The following is a 23,505-nucleotide window of genomic DNA, read 5'->3' as shown; positions in this document are numbered from 1 at the left end:
CTCCATGGATGCCGCCATCTTCTTCCGGTAAGAAAATGGAGGGTGCATGGGCAGTGCGCCGGATCTACCGACTGGCACCCGACAGATCTCGGGGTCTCGGCTGCCGGGGATAGCCGAGTGTTGTGAATTTGCTTTTTGGCTCCCTCTAGTGGTTACTAGTTTTTTGACTCTGGTTTTTCTGTCATTCCTTTTTTCCGCACCTGGGTCGTTAGTTAGGGGTGTTGCTATATAAGCTCCCTGGACCTTCAGTTCAATGCCTGGCAACTTAGTTATCAGAGCTAATCTGCTGTGCTCTTGTCTACTGATCCTGTTCCGGTTATATCAGCTAAGTCTGCTATTTTGCTTTTTGCTATTTGTTTTGTTTTGTATTTTTGTCCAGCTTGTTCCAAATCTGTATCCTGATCTTTGCTGGAAGCTCTAGGGGGCTGGTGTTCTCCCCCCGGACCGTTAGACGGTTCGGGGGTTCTTGAATTTCCAGTGTGGATTTTGATAGGGTTTTTGTTGACCATATAAGTTACCTTTCTTTATTCTGCTATTAGTAAGCGGGCCTCTCTGTGCTAAACCTGGTTCATTTCTGTGTTTGTCATTTCCTCTTACCTCACCGTTATTATTTGTGGGGGGCTTCTATCCTGCTTTGGGGTCCCTTTCTCTGGAGGCAAGAGAGGTCTTTGTTTTCTTCTACTAGGGGTAGTTAGATTCTCCGGCTGGCGCGTGTCATCTAGAATCAACGTAGGAATGATCCCTGGCTACTTCTAGTGTTGGCGTTAGGAGTAGATATATGGTCAACCCAGTTACCACTGCCCTATGAGCTGGATTTTTGTATCTTGCAGACTTCCACGTTCCTCTGAGACCCTCGCCATTGGGGTCATAACAGTTTGAAGGAATGACAGAAAAACCAGAGTCAAAAAACTAGTAACCACTAGAGGGAGCCAAAAAGCAAATTCACAACAGCCGAGACCCCAAAGATCATGATTCGGGTCGGTTTTTACCGACCTGTTGTGAATTCCATTCTTGGGCTCCTGTTATGATCCTTAGTGGCTGAGGATCACAAAACAGACTAGCTAAGTTACTGAACATAGAAACGAGCTCTAGGGAGGTGGTAACTGGACTGACCGCAAACCTGATCCTAACCAAACACACTAAAGGTAGCCGGTGAACGTGCCTAAAATCCTGGACGTCTCGACGCAGCCTGAGAAACTAGCTACCCCTAGAGGGAAAATAAGACCTCACTTGCCTCAGAGAAATAACCCCAAAGATATAGGAAGCCCCCAACAAATAATAACGGTGAGGTAAGGGGAAAATACAAACGTAGAAATGAAAACAGATTCAGCAAATGAGGCCCGCTAATACTAGATAGCAGAAGACAGATAGGGAACTGTGCGGTCAGTAGAAAACCCTATGCAAAATATCCACGCTGAGAATACAAGAACCCCCACACCAACTAACGGTGTGGGAGGAGAAACTCAGCCCCCTAGAGCTACCAGCAAGCGAGGAAATCACATACAAGCAAGCTGGACAAGGACTAATCACCAACCAAGAAACATATTGAACACTGGTGATCAAAAAATGAATAAACAAAAACTTAGCTTCTCTTGAAGAGACTGATAACGAAGGAATGCAGGAGAGCTCCAAATAGCACTGAATACATTGACAGCAGGCAACGACTGAAAGTCCAGGTGAGCTAAATAGGAAACCAACTACCAGATAACGAGACAGCTGATGCCAGCCACAAACCTGCAGAAAGACACAAAGAGCCACCAGAGGGAGCCCAAAGACGGAACTCACACAGTACCACTTGTGACCACAAGAGGGAGCCCAAAAATAGAGTTCACAACAGGCTCCCTCTGGTGGTTGTAAATGCACTTTTGTGAATTCTGCCCTTGGGCTCCTGTTATGGACCTGGTGGTTAGGAGCACCTGGAATGACCTGATAGTCAAACTTCAAAAATAGAGCGAGCTCTGGGAAGTGGGAGCTCTGCTGACCGCAACCCTAATCCTATTATCACACACACTAGAATTAGCCGTGCATTGTACCTGACTCTGCCTAGACGACTCTTCACAGCCTGAGAGGTAACTACCGCTAAAGAGAAATATAGCCTCACCTTGCCTCAGAGAAATTCCCCAAAGGAAAAGGGCAGCCCCCCACATATATTGACTGTGAGTTAAGAGGAAGGCACAAACATAGGGATGAGACAGGTTTCAGCAAAGGAGGCCAGACTTACTAAATAGACAGAAGATAGATAAAGGGATCTTTGCGGTCAGCACAAAAAACTACAAAAAGCCACGCAGAGTGAGCGAAAAACCACCGCACCGACTCACGGTGCGGTAGGTGCCACTCTGCAACCCAGAGCTTCAAGCTAGCGAGACAATATCATGAAACTAGCTGGACAGAAACTTAGCAGGTACTCAGAAATATATTAGCACACAAATGAACAACAAAATAAGCTTAGCAGGGACTTAGCTTCTGCTGAAGTAGACAGGTCATCAGGAGATCCAAGTGAGATCTGAACCAGTACTGATACATTGACAGCTGGCATCAAGTAACGATCTGAGCAGAGTTAAATAGAGGAACCAGCCCAGTCCTAAACGATGCAGCTGAGGAAGCCACTTCCAGACCAGCAGCTCCACTTTCAGCCACCAGAGGGAACCCACGGACAGAACTCACAGAAATACCATTCCTGACCACAGGAGGGAGTTCGAGAACAGAGTTCACAACAGTACCCCCCCCTTGAGGAGGGGTCACCGAACCCTCACCAGAACCCCCCGGCCGATTAGGACGAGCCAGATGAAAGGCACGAACCAAATCGGCAGCATGGACATCGGAGGCAAGAATCCAGGAATTATCTTCCTGACCATAGCCCTTCCATTTGACCAGATACTGAAGTTTCCGTCTCGAGATACGAGAATCCAAGATCTTCTCCACCACATACTCTAATTCTCCCTCGACCAACACCGGAGCAGGAGGGTCAGCGGAAGGAACCATAGGCGCCATATATCTCTGCAACAACGACCTATGGAACACATTATGGATGGCAAAAGAAGCTGGAAGGTCCAAACGGAATGACACAGGATTGAGGATTTCAGAAATCTTATAAGGCCCAATAAAACGAGGCTTAAACTTAGGAGAAGAAACCTTCATACGAACATAACGAGATGACAACCAAACCAGATCCCCAACACGAAGTCGAGGACCAACACGGCAACGGCGGTTAGCGAAACGTTGAGCCTTCTCCTGTGGCAATGTCAAATTGTCCACTACATGAGTCCAAATTTGCTGCAACCTGTCCACCACAGAATCCACACCAGGACAGTCCAAAGGCTCAACCTGCCAGAAGAGAAACGAGGATGGAAACCAGAATTACAATAAAAAGGTGAAACCAAAGTTGCCGAACTGGCCCGAATATTAAGGGCAAACTCAGCCAATGGCAAGAAGGTCACCCAGTCATCCTGATCAGCAGAAACAAAGCATCTCAGATAGGTCTCCAAAGTCTGATTGGTTCGTTCAGTTTGGCCATTTGTCTGAGGATGGAAAGCAGAAGAAAAAGACAAATCAATGCCCATCTTAGCACAAAAGGACCGCCAAAACCTCAAAACAAACTGGGAACAATGTTCTCCGGAATGCCATGCAAACGAACCACATGCTGTAAAAACAACGGAACCAAATCAGAGGATGAAGTCAACTTAGGCAAGGGTACCAAATGGACCATCTTAGAGAAGCGATCACAAACCACCCAGATGACCGACATCCTTTGAGAGACAGGGAGATCTGAAATAAAATCCATGGAAACATGCGTCCAGGGCCTCTTCGGGACCGGCAAGGGCAAAAGCAACCCACTGGCACGAGAACAGCAGGGCTTCGCCCGAGCACAAGTCCCACAGGACAGCACAAAAGCACGCACATCCCGCGACAAGGAAGGCCACCAAAAGGACCTAGCCACCAAATCTCTGGTACCAAAAATTCCAGGATGACCAGCCAACACTGAACAATGGACCTCCGAGATAACCCTACTAGTCCATCTATCAGGGACAAAAAGTCTCTCTGCAGGACAGCGGTCAGGTCTATCCGCCTGAAACTCCTGTAGAACCCGCCGCAAATCAGGGGAGATGGCAGACAAAATTACCCCCTCTTTGAGAATACCAGCCGGCTCAGAAACTCCCGGAGAATCAGGCACAAAACTCCTTGAAAGGGCATCAGCCTTCACATTCTTAGAACCCGGAAGGTATGAAACCACAAAATCGAAACGGGAGATAAACAGTGACCATCGAGCCTGTCTAGGGTTTAACCGCTTGGCAGACTCGAGATAAGTCAGATTCTTGTGATCCGTCAAGACCACCACGCGATGCTTGGCGCCCTCAAGCCAATGTCGCCACTCCTCGAATGCCCACTTCATGGCCAACAACTCCCGATTGCCAACATCATAATTACGCTCAGCAGGCAAAAACTTTCTAGAAAAGAAAGCACATGGCTTCATCACAGAGCCATCAGAACTTCTCTGAGACAAGACAGCCCCTGCTCCAATCTCAGAAGCATCAACCTCGACCTGAAAAGGGAGCGAAACATCTGGCTGACACAACACAGGGGCCGAAGAAAAACGACGTTTCAGCTCCTGAAACGCCTCAACGGCCGCAGAGGACCAATTCACCACATCTGCACCTTTCTTGGTCAAATCAGTCAGTGGTTTGACAACGCTAGAAAAATTAGCGATAAAGCGACGGTAAAAATTCGCAAAGCCCAGGAATTTCTGAAGGCTCTTTACAGATGTAGGCTGAGTCCAATCATAAATGGCCTGGACTTTAACTGGATCCATCTCGATAGTAGAAGGGGAAAAAATGAAGCCCAAAAAGGAAACCTTCTGAACTCCGAAGAGACACTTAGACCCCTTCACAAACAAGGAATTAGCACGAAGGACTTGAAACACCATTCTGACCTGCTTCACATGAGACTCCCAATCATCCGAAAAGACCAAAATATCATCCAAATATACTATCATGAATCTATCCAGGTACTTTCGGAAGATGTCATGCATAAAGGACTGGAATACGGATGGCGCATTAGAAAGCCCGAATGGCATCACCAGATACTCAAAATGGCCCTCGGGCGTATTAAACGCGGTTTTCCATTCATCAACCCGCTTAATACGCACAAGATTATACGCTCCTCGAAGATCTATCTTGGTAAACCAACTAGCCCCCTTAATCCGAGCAAACAAATCAGACAATAGAGGCAAAGGGTACTGAATTTGACCGTGATTTTATTAAGAAGGCGGTAATCTATACAAGGTCTCAGAGAACCATCCCTCTTGGCCACAAAAAAGAACCCTGCTCCTAACGGTGAAGACGACGGGCGAATATGCCCTTTCTCCAAGGACTCCTTTATATAGCTCCGCATAGCGGCGTGCTCTGGCACAGATAGATTGAAAAGTCGGCCTTCAGGAAACTTACTACCAGGAATCAAATTAATAGTACAATCACAATCCTTATGCGGAGGCAGGGCACTGGACTTGGGCTCATCAAATACATCCTGGTAATCCGACAAAAACTCAGGTACTTCAGAAGGAGTGGAAGAAGAAATTGACAACGCTGGAACATCACCATGGGCCCCTTGACAACCCCAACTGGACACAGACATTGATTTCCAGTCCAATACTGGATTATGGACCTGCAGCCATGGCAAACCCAACACAACCACATCATGCAAATTATGCAACACCAAAAAGCGAATATCTTCCCGATGTGCAGGAGCCATGCACATGGTCAACTGAGTCCAGTACTGAGGCTTATTCCTGGCCAAAGGCGTAGCATCAATTCCCCTTAATGGAATAGGATGCTGCAAGGGCTCCAAGAAAAAACCACAGCGCCTGGCATACTCTAAGTCCATCAAATTCAGGGCTGCGGCTGAATCCACAAACGCCATAACAGAGTAGGATGACAAAGAGCAAATCAAAGTAACGGACAAAAGAAATTTAGGCTGTATAGTACTAATGGTGACAGACCTAGCGGACCGCTTAGTGCGCTTAGGACAATCAGAGATAGCATGAGTGGAGTCACCACAGTAAAAACACAGCCCATTCCGACGTCTGTCCTCTTGCCGTTCAGCTCTGGTCAAGGTCCTATCACATTGCATAGGCTCAGGCCTCTGCTCAGAGGACACCGCCATATGGTGCACAACTTTCCGCTCCCGCAAACGCCGATCGATCTGAATAGCCAAAGACATTGATTCATTCAGACCAGCAGGCGTGGGAAACCCCACCATAACATCCTTAAGGCCCTCAGAAAGACCCTTTCTGAAAATAGCTGCCAGGGCACACTCATTCCATTGAGTAAGCACAGACCACTTTCTAAACTTCTGACAATACATTTCAGCATCATCCTGACCCTGACATAGAGCCAGCAAGATTTTCTCTGCCTGATCCACAGAATTTGGTTCGTCATAGAACAATCCAAGCGCCAGAAAAAACGCATCTACATTAAGCAATGCAGGATCCCCTGGCGCAAGGGAGAATGCCCAGTCTTGAGGGTCACCACGCAACAAGGAAACAATGATTTTAACTTGCTGACTAGGGTCACTAGAGGAGCGAGGTTTCAGAGCAAGAAACAGTTTACAATTATTCTTGAAATTAAGAAACTTAGATCTATCCCCAGAAAACAAATCAGGAATTGGGATTCTAGGCTCTAACATAGGATTCTGAACCACATAATCCTGAATGCTTTGTACCCTTGCAGTAAGATTATCCACACAAGAGGACAGACCTTGAATGTCCATATCTACACCTAAGTCCTGAACCACCCAGAGGTTTAGGGGAAAAAAAAAAGACAAAACACACTGCAGAAAAAAAAAATGGTCTCAGAACTTCTCTTATCCCTCTATTGAGATGCATTAACACTTTCAGGTCAGCTGTACTGTTATGGACCTGATGGTTAGGAGCACCTGGAATGACCTGATAGTCAAACTGCAAAAATAGAGCGAGCTCTGGGAAGTGGGAGCTCTGCTGACCGCAACCCTAATCCTATTATCACACACACTAGAATTAGCCGTGGATCGTACCTGACTCTGCCTAGACGACTCTTCACAGCCTGAGAGGTAACTACCCCTGAAGAGAAATATAGCCTCACCTTGCCTCAGAGAAATTCCCCAAAGGAAAAGGGCAGCCCCCCACATATATTGACTGTGAGTTAAGAGGAAGGCACAAACATAGTTATGAGACAGGTTTCAGCAAAGGAGGCCAGACTTACTAAATAGACAGAAGATAGATAAAGGGATCTTTGCGGTCAGCACAAAAAACTACAAAAAGCCACGCAGAGTGAGCGAAAAACCACCGCACCAACTCACGGTGCGGTAGGTGCCACTCTGCAGCCCAGAGCTTCCAGCTAGCGAGACAATATCATGAAACTAGCTGGACAGAAACTTAGCAGGTACTCAGAAATATATTAGCACACAAATGAACAACAAAATAAGCTTAGCAGGGACTTAGCTTCTGCTGAAGTAGACAGGTCATCAGGAGATCCAAGTGAGATCTGAAACAGTACTGATACATTGACAGCTGGCATCAAGTATCGATCTGAGCAGAGTTAAATAGAGGAACCAGCCCAGTCCTAAACGATGCAGCTGAGGAAGCCACTTCCAGACCAGCAGCTCCACTTTCAGCCACCAGAGGGAACCCACAGACAGAACTCACAGAAATACCATTCTTGACCACAGGAAGGAGTTCGAGAACAGAGTTCACAACAGGCTCCCTCTGGTGGTTTCAAGTGGAACTGCTGCTCCTTGGGTTTAGCATTAGCAGCTGTCTCCACTTATCTTCTCTCCTGGCTTTGCTATTTAACCTGGCTCTGGTCTTCAGTTCGTGCCAGCTGTCAATGTTTCTGGGTTGGATTCAGATCTCTCCTTGGATTTCTCTTATGGCCTGTCCATTTCAGCAAAAGATAAGTTCTTACTAGTTCTTTTGTTGTCCATTTGCTGTGGACTTAATTGCTCAGCTCATATTATGTCTCTTTTTGTCCAGCATGTCAGTATGATTTATTCAGTCTAGCTGGAAGCTCTGGGGAAGCAGATTTGCCCTCCACACCGTGAGTCGGTGTGGAGATTATTTTTGTAAACTTTGCGTGGACTTTTAGTTTTTAATACTGACTGCACAGTATCCTTTTCTATTCTGTCTATCTAGATTAGTAGTGGCCTCCTTTGCTAAAATCTATTTTCATTTCGGTGTATGTCATTTCCCTCTCCACTCACAGTCAATATTTGTGGGGGGCTATCTTTCCTTTTGGGGTGTTTCTCTGAGGCAAGATAGCTTTCTGTTTCCATCTTTAGGGGTAGTTAGTTCTCAGGCTGTGACGAGGTGTCTAGGGAGTGACAGGAACATCCCACGGCTACTGCTAGTGTTGGTGTTAGGATTAGGAACTGCAGTCAGTACAGATACCACCTCCTCAGAGCTCGTCCCATGTTGCTCCTTAAAAACCAGGTCATAACAGTACAGCTGGCCTGCAATGTGTTGAATGCATCTCAAAAGAGGGGAAAAAAAAGTTCTGAGTCATTTTTTTTTCTTTGCAGTTTGTTTGGTCTTTTTTTCCCCTTAATCTCTGGGTGGTTCAGGTTTCTGGTGCTGACATGGATGTTCAGGGTTTGTTCTCTCTTGTGGATCAACTCGCTGCAAGGGTACAGAGTATCCAAGATTATGTTGTTCAGACTCCGGTTTTAGAGCCTAGAATTCCTACTCCTGATTTATTTTTTGGGAATAGATCCAAATTTTAGAAGTTTAAAAATAACTGCAGATTGTTTTTTGCTTTGAGACCCCGTTCCTCTGGTGACCCCATTCAGCAGGTGAAGATTGTTATTTCTCTGCTGCGTGGAGACCTGCAGGACTGGGCATTCTCCCTTGAGTCAGGGAATCCTGCATTGCTCAATGTAGATGCATTTTTTCAAGCGCTTGGATTGCTGTATGACGAACCTAATTCTGTGGATCAGGCAGAAAAAACCTTGCTGGCTCTGTGTGAGGGTCAGGAAGCGGCAGAAGTATACTGCCAGAAATTTAGAAAGTGGTCTGTGCTCACAAAATGGAATGAGTATGCCCTTGCAGCAATTTTCAGAAAGGGTCTTTCTGAAGCCCTTAAAGATGTTATGGTGGGGTTCCCCACGCCTGCTGGTTTGAACGAATCAATGTCTTTGGCCATTCAGATTGATCGGCGCCTGCGCGAGCGCAAGGTGGTGCACCATATGGCGTTGTCCTCTGCGTTGAGCCTTTTCTTGAGACAAAGTTAAATTGTCCACCACATGAGTCCAAATCTGCTGTAACCTGTCCACAACAGAATCCACACCAGGACAGTCCGAAGGCTCAATCTGCCCCGAAGAAAAACGAGGATGAAAACCAAAGTTACAAAAGAAAGGCGAAACCAAGGTAGCCGAACTAGCCCGATTATTAAGGGCAAACTCGGCCAACGGCAAGAAGGTCACCCAATCATCCTGATCAGCAGACACAAAGCATCTCAAATAGGTTTCCAAGGTCTGATTGGTTCGCTCAGTTTGGCCATTTGTCTGAGGATGAAATGCTGAAGAAAAAGACAAATCAATGCCCATTCTAGCACAAAAGGACCGCCAAAACCTAGAAACAAACTAGGAATCTCTGTCAGACACAATATTTTCCAGAATGCCATGCAGACGAACCACATGCTGAAAAAATAATGGAACCAAATCAGAGGAGGAAGGCAACTTAGGCAATGGTACCAAATGGACCATCTTAGAAAACCGGTCACAAACCACCCAGATGACAGACATCTTCTGAGAAACAGGAAGATCCGAAATGAAATCCATGGAAATATGCGTCCAGGGCCTCTCAGGGACCGGCAAAGGCAAAAGCAACCCACTAGCACGGGAACAGCAAGGCTTGGCCCGGGCACAAGTCCCACAGGACTGCACAAAAGAACGCACATCCCGCGACAAGGAAGGCCACCAAAAGGACCTAGCAACCAAATCTCTGGTACCAAAAATCCCAGGATGACCAGCCAATACTGAACAATGAACCTCAGAAATCACCTTAGTAGTCCATCTATCAGGAACAAACAGTTTCCCCACTGGACAGCGGTCAGGTTTATCAGCCTGAAACTCCCGAAGCACCCACCGCAAATCAGGGGAGATGGCAGAAAGAATCACCCCCTCCTTGAGAATACCAGCCGGCTCAAGGACTCCTGGAGAATCAGGCAAAAAACTCCTAGAAAGGGCATCAGCCTTCACATTCTTAGATCCCGGAAGATACGAGACCACAAAATCAAAACGGGAGAAAAACAGACCATCGAGCTTGTCTAGGATTCAACCGCTTGGCAGACTCAAGGTAAATCAGATTCTTATGATCGGTCAAGACCACAACGCGATGCTTGGCTCCCTCAAGCCAATGTCGCCACTCCTCAAATGCCCACTTCATAGCCAACAACTCCCGATTGCCGACATCATAATTACGCTCAGCAGGCGAAAACTTTCTGGAGAAGAAAGCACACGGTTTCATCAAAGAGCCATCAGAACTTCTCTGAGACAAAACGGCCCCTGCCCCAATGTCAGAAGCGTCAACCACAACCTGAAAAGGGAGAGAAACATCTGGCTGACGCAACACAGGGGCAGAAGTAAAACGACGTTTAAGCTCCTGAAAGGCCTCAACAGCCGCAGAGGACCAATTCATCACATCAGCACCTTTCTTCGTCAAATCGGTCAGAGGCTTAACCACACTGGAAAAATTAGCAATGAAGCGGCGATAAAAATTAGCAAAGCCCAAAAATTTCTGAAGGCTCTTCACAGATGTGGGTTGAGTCCAATCATGAATGGCCTGGACCTTAACAGGGTCCATTTCAATAGCCGAGGGAGAAAAAATGAAACCCAAAAAAGAAACCTTCTGAACTCCAAAGAGGCACTTAGACCCCTTCATAAACAACGCATTAGCACGAAGGATCTGAAATACCATCCTGACCTGCTTCACATGAGACTCCCAATCATCGGAAAAAAACAAAATATCATCCAAATATACAATCATGAATTTATCCAGATAATTCCGGAAGATATCATGCATAAAGGACTGAAACACAGATGGAGCATTAGAGAGCCCGAATGGCATCACAAGGTATTCAAAATGGCCTTCGGGCGTATTAAATGCTGTTTTCCATTCGTCACCCTGTTTAATACGAACAAGATTATACGCCCCTCAAAGGTCAATCTTGGTAAACCAACTAGCCCCCTTAATCCGAGCAAACAAATCAGAAAGCAAAGGTAAAGGGTACTGGAATTTGACCGTGATCTTATTGAGAAGGCGATAATCTATACAGGGCCTCAAGGAGCCATCCTTCTTGGCAACAAAAAAGAACCCCGCTCCCAATGGTGACAAAGACGGGCGAATATGCCCCTTCTCTAAGGACTCCTTTACATAACTCCACATAGCGGCATGCTCTGGCACAGACAGATTGAAAAGTCGGCCCTTAGGGAACTTACAGCCAGGAATCAAGTTAATAGCACAATCACAGTCCCTATGAGGAGGAAGGGAGCTGGACTTGGGCTCCTCAAATATATCCTGGAAATCCGACAAAAACTCAGGAACTTCAGAAGAGGGGGAAGAGGAAATTGACATCAAAGGAATATCACTATGTATCCCTTGACAACCCCAACTAGTCACAGACATAGATTTCCAATCCAGCACTGGATTATGTACCTGTAACCATGGAAAACCCAGCACAACAACATCATGCAAATTATGCAACACCAAAAAGCGAATATTTTCCTGATGTGCTGGAGCCATGTACATGGTCAACTGTGTCCAGTACTGAGGTTTATTCTTGGCCAATGGCGTAGCATCAATCCCCCTTAAGGGAATAGGGCTCTGCAAAGGCTCCAAGAAAAAGCCACAGCGTTTGGCAAATTCCAAGTCCATTAAGTTCAGGGCAGCGCCAGAATCCACAAATGCCATAACAGAAAAGGACGACAATGAGCAAATCAGGGTAACAGACAAAAGAAATTTAGGCTGTACAGTACTAATGGTAACAGACCTAGCGACTCTCTTAGTACGCTTAGGGCAATCAGAAATAGCATGAGTAGAGTCACCACAGTAAAAACACAGCCCATTCTGACGTCTGAATTCCTGCCGTTCTGCTCTAGTCAAAATCCTATCACATTGCATAGGCTCAGGACTCAGCCCAGAGGACACTGCCATATGGTGCACCACCTTGCGCTCGCGCAGGCGCCGATCAATCTGAATGGCCAAAGACATTGATTCGTTCAAACCAGCAGGCGTGGGGAACCCCACTATAACATCATTAAGGGCTTCAGAAAGACCCTTTCTGAAAATCGCTGCCAGGGCATACTCATTCCATTTTGTGAGCACAGACCACTTTCTAAATTTCTGGCAGTACACTTCTGCTGCTTCCTGACCCTGACACAGAGCCAGCAAGATTTTTTCTGCCTGATCCACAGAATTAGGTTCGTCATACAGCAATCCGAGCGCTTGAAAAAATGCGTCTACATTGAGCAATGCAGGATTCCCTGGCTCAAGGGAGAATGCCCAGTCCTGCGGGTCTCCACGCAGCAGAGAAATGACAATCTTCACCTGCTGAATGGGGTCACCAGAGGAACGGGGTCTCAGAGCAAAAAACAATCTGAAGTTATTTTTAAAGTTCAAAAATGTAGATCTATCCCCAGAAAACAAATCAGGAATAGGAATTCTAGGCTCTAAAACCGGAGTCTGAACAACATAATCTTGGATACTCTGTACCCTTGCAGCGAGTTGATCCACACGTGAGGACAGACCCTGAACCTCCATATCAGCACCAGAATCCTGAACCACCCAGAGATTAAGGGGAAAAAAGACAAAACAGGCTGCAAAGGAAAAAAAAATGTCTCAGAACTTTTTTTTCCCTCTTTTGAGATGCATTCAACACATTGTGGGCCAGCTGTACTGTTATGACCTGGTGGTTAAGGAGCAACACTGATATGACCTGGTGGTTAAAGAACAACATGGGACGAGCTCTGAGGAGGTGGTGTCTCTACTGACCGCAGTTCCTAATCCTAACACCAACACTAGAAATAGCCGTGGGATATTCCTGTCACTCCCTAGACACCTCGTCACAGCCTGAGAACTAACTACCCCTAAAGATGGAAACAGAAAACTATCTTGCCTCAGAGAAAACCCCCAAAGGAAAGATAACCCCCCACAAATATTGACTGTGAGTGGAGAGGGAAATGACATACACAGAAATGAAAACAGATTTTAGCAAAGGAGGCCAATACTAATCTAAATAGACAGAATAGGAAAGGATACTGTGCGGTCAGTATTAAAAACTAAAAATCCACGCAGAGTTTACAAAAATGATCTCCACACCGACTCACGGTGTGGAGGGCAAATCTGCTTCCCCAGAGCTTCCAGCTAGCCTGAATATATCATAATGACAAGCTGGACAAAAAGAGACATAACATGAACTGAGCAATAAGTCCACAGCAAATGGACAAAAAGAGAACTTGTAAAAACTTATCTTTTGCTGAAATGGACAGGCCATAAGACAAATCCAAGGAGAGATCTGAATCCAATCCAGGAACATTGACAGCTGGCATGAACTGAAGACCAGAGCCAGGTTAAATAGCAAAGCCAGGAGAGACGATAAGTGAAAGCAGCAGCTACAGCTAAACTCAAGGAGCAGCAGTTCCACTCGAAACCACCAGAGGGAGCCCAAGGGCAGAACTCACAAAAGTACCATTCACAACCACAGGAGGGGGCCCAAGAATGGAATTCTCAACAGTTGTTGCCTCCGATGTCCATGCTGCCAATTTGGTTCGTGCTTTTCACTTGGCTCGTCCTGATCGACCTGGGGGCCTGGTGAAGGTTCGGTGACCCCTCCTCAAGGGGGGGGTACTGTTGTGAATTCCGTTCTTGGGCTCCCTCTGGTGGTTGTAAATGCACTTTTGTGAATTCTGCCCTTGGGCTCCCTCTGGTGGTTTCAAGTGGAACTGCTGCTCCTTGGGTTTAGCATTAGCAGCTGTCTCCACTTATCTTCTCTCCTGGCTTTGCTATTTAACCTGGCTCTGGTCTTCAGTTCGTGCCAGCTGTCAATGTTTCTGGGTTGGATTCAGATCTCTCCTTGGATTTCTCTTATGGCCTGTCCATTTCAGCAAAAGATAAGTTCTTGCTAGTTCTTTTGTTGTCTGTTGTGAACTCTGTTTTTGGACTCCCTCCTGTGGTCGTGAGTGGTACTGTGTGAGTTCTCTCTTTGGGCTCCCTCTGGTGGCTCTTTTGTTATTCTGCGGGTCTGTGGCTGGGATCAGCTGCCTCGTCACCTGCTAGTCAGGTTGGCTATTTAACTCACCTGGCCCTTCATTCCTTGCCTGCTGTCGTTGTTACTCAGTGCTGGTTTGGTTCTCTCCTGACTTCATTCGTGATCTGGCTCTTCAAGTGAAGCTAAGTTTTGCTAGTTCATTTTTGCTCATCTTGGTTCTATATGTTTCTCAGTATATTATGAGTTCAGTCCAGCGTGCTAATATGTGACCTTTTCGCTTGCTGGTAGCTCTGGGGTGCTGAGGTTCTCCCCTCACATCGTTAGTTGGTGTGGGGGTTCTTGCATCCTCAGCGTGGATATTTTTGGATAGGGTTTTGTACTGACCGCATAGATTCTTTACTGTCCTCTTGTATCTAGTGATTAGTGGGCCTCCTTTGCTGAACCTGTTTTCATTACTGCGTTTGTGTTTTCTCCTTTGCTCACCGTTATTATTTGTGGGGGGCTGTTCTATACTTTGGGGTTATTTCTCTGAGGCCTTTAATTTCCCTCTAGGGGTAGTCAGTTTCTCATGCTGTGAAGAGACGTCTAGGATTTCAGGAACGTTCCACGGCTGCCTATAGTGTGTGCGGTTAGGATCAGGTTTGCGGTCAGTCCAGTTACCACATCCCCAGAGCTCGTCCTATGTTCACTTTCTTAGCTGGTCAGATTTGTGATCCTAAGCCACTAAGGATCATAACAGTTGTCCATTTGCTGTGGACTTAATTGCTCAGCTCATGTTATGTCTCTTTTTGTCCAGCATGTCAGTATGATTTATTCAGTCTAGCTGGAAGCTCTGGGGAAGCAGATTTGCCCTCCACACCGTGAGTCGGTGTGGAGATTATTTTTGTAAACTCTGCGTGGACTTTTAGTTTTTAATACTGACCGCACAGTATCCTTTTCTATTCTGTCTATCTAGATTAGTAGTGGCCTCCTTTGCTAAAATCTGTTTTCATTTCTGTGTATGTCATTTCCCTCTCCACTCACAGTCAATATTTGTGGGGGGCTATCTTTCCTTTTGGGGTTTTTCTCTGAGGCAAGATAGCTTTCTGTTTCCATCTTTAGGGGTAGTTAGTTCTCAGGCTGTGACGAGGTGTCTAGGGAGTGACAGGAACATCCCACGGCTACTGCTAGTGTTGGTGTTAGGATTAGGAACTGCGGTCAGTACAGATACCACCTCCTCAGAGCTCGTCCCATGTTGCTCCTTAACCACCAGGTCATAACACCGACCCCTGTTTTGCGATCGCCGTTAGTAAACGTGTAACGGCGGCTGCAAAAAAAAAGTCTGATGTGCCATTTAATTTCTCTCTCCTCTGATGTGATCGCACATCAGAGGAGAGAGAAATAGAGTCCCCTGGTCCTCCGATCACCCTCCCGTTACCTGCGGCGTCCCTCCATGGCCCCCTAAAGTCCCCCGTGCCTCCGGCTTCTTCCGGGAGAAAATGGCACAGTGCGCCTGCCGAGATCTGCCAGCCGGCGCCTGCCGAGATCTGCCAGCCGGCACCTGGCAACAATAGGAAGATTTTTCCTATCGGTTCATTTTGGTCACCGTGATAGATCACAGTGATCAAAATAAAAAATAGTAAATAACCCCTCCTTTATTACCCCCATAGTTAGGAAAAAATAATAAAATAGAGAAAATGTATTTATTTCCATTTTTCAATTAGGGTTACAGTTGGGCTAAAGTGAGTTGGGATAAAGTTAGGGTTGGGGCTAAAGTTAGGGTTAGGGTTGGGGCTAAAGATAGCGTTAGGGCTAGGGTTTAGGCTAAAGTTAGGGTTGGGATTAGGGTTAGGTTTGGGATTAGGGTTATAGTTAGGGTTGGCATTAGGGTTAGGGGTGTATTGGGAATAGGGCTGGGATTAGGGTTAGGTTTATGGTTAGGGTTATGTTTAGGGTTGGGATTAGGGTTAGGGGTGTGTTGGGGTTAGGGTATTGATTAGGGTTATGGTTAGCGTAGGGTTTGGGGTGTGTTGGGGTTAGGGTTTTGATTAAGGTTAGGGGTGTGTTGGGGCTAGTGTTGGAGTTAGAATTGGGGATTTCCACTGTTTAGGTACATCAGGGGGTCTCCAAATGCGAAATTGCTCCACCATTGATTCCAGCCAATTTTGTGTTTGAAAAGACGAATGGTGCTCCCTCCATTCTGAGCTCTGCCGTGCACCCAAACAGTGATTTACCCCCACATATGGGGCATTAGCGTACTCAGGACAAATAGGACAACTTTTGGGGTCTAGTTTCTCCTGTTACCCTTGAAAAAATAAAAAATTGGGGGCTAAAAAATCATTTTTGTGGAAAAAAAAAATTTTCACGGCTCTACGTCATAAACTTCTGTGAAGTACTTGGGCATTCAAAGTGCTTACCACACATCTAGATAAGTTCCTTGGGGGGTCCAGTTTCCAAAATGGGGTCACTTGTGGAGTGTTTCTACTTTTAAGGCACATCAGGGGCTCTGCAAACACAACATGAAACCCGCAGACCATTCTATCAAAGTCTGCATTCCAAAACGGTGCTCCTTCCCTTTCGAGCTCTTCTATGCGCCCAAACCGTGTTTCCCCCCCACATATGGGGTATCAGTGTACTCAGGACAAATTGCACAATATCCTTTGCAGTCCAATTTCTCTTGTTACTCTTGTGAAAGTAAAAATTTGGGGGTGAAAAGATCATTTTTGTGGAAAAAATATGATTTTTTATATTTTTCTCGGCTCTGCGTTATAAACTTCTGTGAAGCACTTGGGCATTTAAAGAGCTCACCACACATCTATATTAGCTCCTTGGGGGTCTAGTTTCCAAAACAGGGTCACATGTGGGGGGTTTCTACTGTTTAGGTACATCAGGGGCTCTGCAAATGCAACATGACGCCCACAGAGCATTCAATCAAAGTCTGCATTTTAAAACGCCACTACTTCCCCTCCGAGCCCCAATGTGTGCCCAAACAGTGGTCCCCCCCCCACATATGGGGTATTGGCGTACTCAGGACAAACTGGACAACAACTTTTGTCGTCCAATTTCTCCTGTTACCCTTGTAAAAATAAAAAATTGCGGGCTAAAAATATTTTTTGTGGAAAAAAAAGGATTTTTTTTATTTTCACGGCTTTGCGCTATAAACTTCTGGGAAGCACTATGGGGTTCAAGGTGCTCACCACACATCTAGATATATTCCAGCCAATTCTGCATTGAAAAAGTCAAACGGCGCTCCTGCCCTTCCAAGCTCTGTCATGCGTCCAAACCGTTGGTTACCCCCACATATGGGGTATCTGCTTACTCAGAACAAATTGCACAATAATGTTCATGGTCTAATTTCTCCTGTAATCCTTGTGAAAAAAAAATTTTTGGGGCAAAAAGATCATTTTTGTGGAAAAAATAAGATTTTTAATTTTCACGGCTCTACGTTATAAACTTCTGTGAAGCACTTGGGGATTTAAAGGGAACCTGTCACCCCGTTTTTTCGGTATGAGATAAAAATACTGTTAAATAGGGCCTGAGCTGAGCATTACAATAGTGTGTTTTGTGGACCCCGATTCCCCACCTATGCTGCCGAAATACGTTACCAAAGTAGTCGTTTTCGCCTGTCAATCAGGCTGGTCTGGTCAAAAGGGCGTGTTGTCTTCCCCCAGATTTTGCGTAGTTTTCCGTTGGTGGCGTAGTGGTGTGCGCATGCCCAAGGTCCCGAATCCTCTGCCAGGGGATTTCAAAGAGCGCGCTGTTCGTTATTCATTGGTGATCGGTGGGCGCGGCCATCTTCCTTTGGCCGCGCGTGCGCAGAAGCGGCGCTCTGCTGGCCGCGACTTCAGGAAGATGGCCGCCGCGATATCCATCTGCGCACGCGCGGCATCCCGCGGCCATTTTCCATTTTACAAACTACACTATTGTAATGCTCAGCTCAGGCCCTATTTAACAGTATTTTTATCTCATACCGAAAAAACGGGGTGACAGGTTCCCTTTAAAGTGCTCACCACACATCTACATAAGTTCCTTAACCCCTTCACCCCCGGAGCTTTTTCCGTTTTTTCATTTTCGTTTTTCGCTCCCCTCCTTCCCAGAGCCATAACTTTTTTATTTTTCCGTCAATTTGGCCATGTGAGGGCTTATTTTTTGCGGGACGAGTTGTACTTTTGAACGACATCATTGGTTTTACCATGTCGTGTACTAGAAAACGGGAAAAAAATTCCAAGTGCAGTGAAATTGCAAAAAAAGTGCAATCCCACACTTGTTTTTTGCTTGGCTATTTTGCTAGGTTCACTAAATGCTAAAACTGACCTGATATTATGATTCTCCAGGTCAGTACGAGATCATAGACCCCTAACATGACTAGGTTATTTTTCACCTAAGTGGTGAAAAAAAATTCCAAACTTTGCAAAAAAAAAAAAAAAGAATTGCGCCATTTTCCGATACTTGTAGCGTCTCCATTTTTCGTGATCTGGGGTCAGGTGAGGCCTTATTTTTTGCGTGCCGAGCTGGTGTTTTTAATGATAGCATTTTGGTGCAGATACGTTCTTTTGATCGCCCGTTATTGCATTTTAATGCAATATCGTGGCGACCAAAAAAACGTTATTCTGGCGTTTTGATTTTTTTTCTCATTACGCCATTTAGTGATCAGGTTAATGCTTTTTTTTATTGATAGATCGGGCGATTCTGAACGCAGCGATACCAAATATGTGTAGGTTTGATTTTTTTTTTATGGATTTATTTTGATTGGGGCGAAAGGGGGGTGATTTAAACTTTTATATTTTTTTTTATTTTTTTCACATTTTTTTTTACTTTTTTTTTCACTTTTGCCATGCTTCTATAGCCTCCATGGGAGGCTAGAAGCAGGCACAACTCGATTGGCTCTGCTATGTAGCAGCGATCATAAGATCGCTGCTACACAGCAGAATTGCAGGTGTGCTGTGAGCGCCGACCACAGGATGGCGCTCACAGCTACCGAGGATCAGTAACCATAGAAGTCTCAAGGACCTCTTTGGTTACCTTCCTGACACATCGCCGACCCCCGATCATGTGACGGGGTCGGCGATGACATCATTTCCGTCTGCCCGGCCGGATGCGGTAGTTAAATGCCGCTGTCTGCGTTTGACAGCGGCATTTAACTAGTTAATGGGCGCGGGCGGATCGCGATTCCGCTCGCGCTCATTGCGCGCACATGTCAGCTGTACAAAACAGCTGACATGTCGCGGCTTTAAGGTGGGCTCGCCGCCGGAGCCCACCTTAAAGCGGGGGGTTCTGCCAGCTGACGTACTATTCCGTCAGCTGGCAGAAAGGGGTTAAGGGGTCTAGTTTACAAAATGGTGTCACTTGGGGTTTTCCACTGTTTAGGCACATCAGGGGCTCTCCAAACACGACATGGCGTCCGATCTGAATTCCAGCCAATTCTGCATTGAAAAAGTCAAACAGCGCTCCTTCTCTTCCAAGCTCTGCCGTGCGCCCAAACAGTGGTCTACCCCCACATATGGGGTATTGGCGTATTTAGGAGAAATTGCACAACAAATGTTGTGGTTAATTTTCTCTTTTTAGGCTATGTGCACACGTCAGGATTTCTAGCAGAAATCCGCGTGCGTTTTTTTTCGCGCTTTTTTACCGCGCTTTTGATGCATTTTTTACGCATTTTTGACACGTTTTTTCATGCGTTTTTCATGCGTTTTTTCCAAATGCATAGAATTGCGGGAAAAACGCGGAAAATCCGCAAAATTAATGAACATGCTGCTTTTGTTACCGCGATGCGTTTTTTTCACGGGAAAAAACGCACCATGTGCACAAAACATGCAGAATGCATTCTAAATAGTAGAATGCATAATGTATGCATTTTTAATGAGTTTTTATAGCGTTTTTATCGCAAAAAAACGCGAAAAAACCTGAACGTGTGCACATACCCTTACATTTGTGAAAATTTAAAAAAATGGTTCTGAATTTAAATTTTTGTAAAAAAAGTTAAATGTTATTTTTTCCATCCACATTGCTTCAGTTCCTGTGAAGCATGTAAAGGGTCAATTAACTTCTTGAATGTGGTTTTGAGCACCTTGAGGGGTGTCGTTCTTAGAATGGTGTCACTTATGGGTATTTTCTGTCATGTAAACATGCCTCAATCACACCTATCCTCAAAAAGCCCTCACTTGACCCATCCTCTGTATCTAGCTATCGCCCTATATCACTTCTCCCCTACGCCTCAAAACTACTGGAATAACACGTCCATCTTGAACTGTCCTCACATCTATCTTCCTGCTCCCTTTTCGACCACTTACAATCAGGCTTCCGGTCACACCACTCCACTGAAACTGCCCTAACTAAGGTCACCAATGACCTATTAACCGCCAAGAGCAAGCGACACTACTCTATCCTCCTCTTCCTGGACCTGTCGGCTGCCTTTGACACAGTGGACCATTCCCTATTATTACAGACCCTCTCATCCCTTGGCATCACAGTCTTGGCCCTATCCTGGATCTCGTCATACCTAACTGACCGAACATTCAGCGTCTCCCATTCACACACCACCTCCTCACCTCGCTCCCATCTGTTAGAGTCCCGCAAGGTTCAGTTCTAGGGCCCCTGCTCTTCTCCATTTACGCTTTTGGCCTGGGACAGCTCATAGAATCTCATGGCTTTCAGTACCATCTCTATGCTGATGACACACAGATCTACATCTCTGGACCAGATATCACCACCCTACTAACCAGAATCCCTCAATGTCTATCCGCTATTTCATCCTTCTTCTCTGCTAGATTTCTAAAACTTAACATGGACAAAACAGAATTCATTGTCTTTCCCCCATCTCATGCGACCCCCCCAACGAACCTGTCTATTACAGTAAACGGCTGCCCACTCTCCCCAGTCCCACAAGCTCGCTGTCTCGGGTTAATCCTTGACACTGATCTCTCCTTCAAACCGCATATCCAAGCCCTTTCCACTTCCTGCCGCCTTCAACTCAAAAATATTTCACGGATCCGTACATTCCTAAACCAAGAGTCTGCAAAAACCCTAGTTCATGCCCTCATCATCTCCCGCCTCGACTACTGTAACCTCCTGCTCTGTGGCCTCCACTCAAACACTCTCGCACCCCTCAAAGCTGTTCTAAACTCTGCTGCCCGACTAATCCACCTGTCCCCCCGCTATTCCCCGGCCTCTCCCCTCTGTCAATCCCTTCACTGGCTCTCCATTGCCCAGAGACTCCAGTTCAAAACCCTAACCATGACATACAAAGCCATCCACAACCTGTCTCCTCCATACATCTGTGACCTCGTCTCCCAGTACTTTCCTGCACGCAACCTCCGATCCTCACAAGATCTCCTTCTCTACTCCCCTCTTATCTCCTCTTCCCACAATCGCATACAAGATTTCTCTCGCGCATCCCCCTACTCTGGAACTCTCTATTACAACATATCAGACTCTCATCTACCATCGAAACCTTCAAAAAGAACCTGATGACCCACCTCTTCCGACAAGCCTACAACCTGCAGTAACCACCGATCGACCAAACCACTGCACGACCAGCTCTATCCTTACCTACTGTATCCTCATCCATCCCTTGTAGATTGTGAGCCCTCGCGGGCAGGGTCCTCTCTCCTCCTGTACCAGTTATGACTTGTATTGTTTAAGATTATTGTACTTGTTTTTATTATGTATACCCCTCCTCACATGTAAAGCTTTTCATTTCTCCTTCCCAAACCCGACAGGATATGAGACATGGTTTACATGCAGTAAACCATCTCATATCCCCTTTTTTTTGCATATTCCACACTACTAATGTTAGTAGTGTGTATGTGCAAAATTTGGGCGCTGTAGCTGCTAAAATAAAGGGTTAAATGGCGGAAAAAATTGGCGTGGGCTTCCGCGCAATTTTCTCCGCCAGAGTGGTAAAGCCAGTGACTGAGGGCAGATATTAATAGCCTAGAGAGGGTCCATGGTTATTGACCCCCCCTGGCTACAAACATCTGCCCCCAGCCACCCCAGAAAAGGCACATCTGGCAGATGTGCCTATTCTGGCACTTGGCCACTCTTCCCACTCCCGTGTAGCGGTGGGATATGGGGTAATGAAGGGTTGTGACATAATTGACGCCTCTCCATTATTAACCTGGCTTCATGTCACCTTACAATAGCAAGGTGGCATTAACCCTTCATTACCCCATATCCCACCGCTACACGGGAGTGGGAAGAGAATGGCCAAGTGCCAGAATCTTCCAGATGTGCCTTTTCTGGGGTGGCTGGGGGCAGATGTTTGTAGCCAGGGGGGCCAATAACCATGGACCCTCTCTAGGCTATTAATATCTGCCCTCAGTCACTGGCTTTACCACTCTGGTGGAGAAAATTGCGCGGGAGCCCACGCCAATTTTTTCCGCCATTTAACCCTTTATTTTAGCAGCTACAGCGCCCAAATTTTGCACATACACACTACTAACATTAGTAGTGTGGAATATGCAAAAAAAGGGGATATGAGATGGTTTACTGTATGTAAACCATGTCTCATATCCTGTCGGGTTTGGGAAGGAGAAATGAAAAGCCGGCAATTGAATTACCGGCTTTTCACTAACACTGCTGCGTATTTCTCACAAGTCACACTGCTGGTCTGTGTGGAATCTGTATTTTTCTCGCCCCCATTGACTTTCATTGGCGATTTTTTTTGCGCAATACGGTGACAAACGCAGCATGCTGCGATTTTCTACGTCCGTACAAGACCGTATATTACGGATGCGTAATATACGGCAGATAGGAGCTGGGACATAGGAAATCATTGGGCCGTGTGTAATGCGAATTTTACGGACGTAGTTTATGCGCTTGCAGCGCCCCAGAGTCCTGGTCGTTGCAGTACTGATGCTCCGTCACTAAGGGGGGCTATGGCACTGAAGGAGTTTACCTGACCAGGTATCACAGACACCAATACAATTCACAGTCTGGCCTCCAGGGGGAGCTAAGGGTGCTATGTATTAGGCCACTCCTCACAGTCTGGTAAAACTGGGGGTTGGATAGGAAGTTAGACAGAAAGCTGACTGGGTTGGAACCAGGCAACATCTTGTGGCAGAGGGTGTTGCAGGGGGAAGATTCAGAGGGGTCCCTGTCAGGGGTGGGATCCTGACAGAGGCCTAGCGAACAGAGAGAACGTTACAGGACTGCACCTGCACGAGATAGCGGCGGTGCCCTAAGAAAGGACAAGAAGCGAGGTTTATTGTGCTGAGTGAGAAACGAGAATACTAGTAGGAGTCGTGCTGTAAGATGACGCAATATCCTACTGAGGCACGTAGCCGGTGGCCGGAAC

The sequence above is a fragment of the Ranitomeya variabilis genome, chromosome 5, assembly GCF_051348905.1.
Source record: "Ranitomeya variabilis isolate aRanVar5 chromosome 5, aRanVar5.hap1, whole genome shotgun sequence".
NCBI lineage: Eukaryota > Metazoa > Chordata > Amphibia > Anura > Dendrobatidae > Ranitomeya > Ranitomeya variabilis.
The sequence above is the reverse complement of the archived record's forward strand: the minus strand, read 5'-3'. Positions refer to the sequence as shown.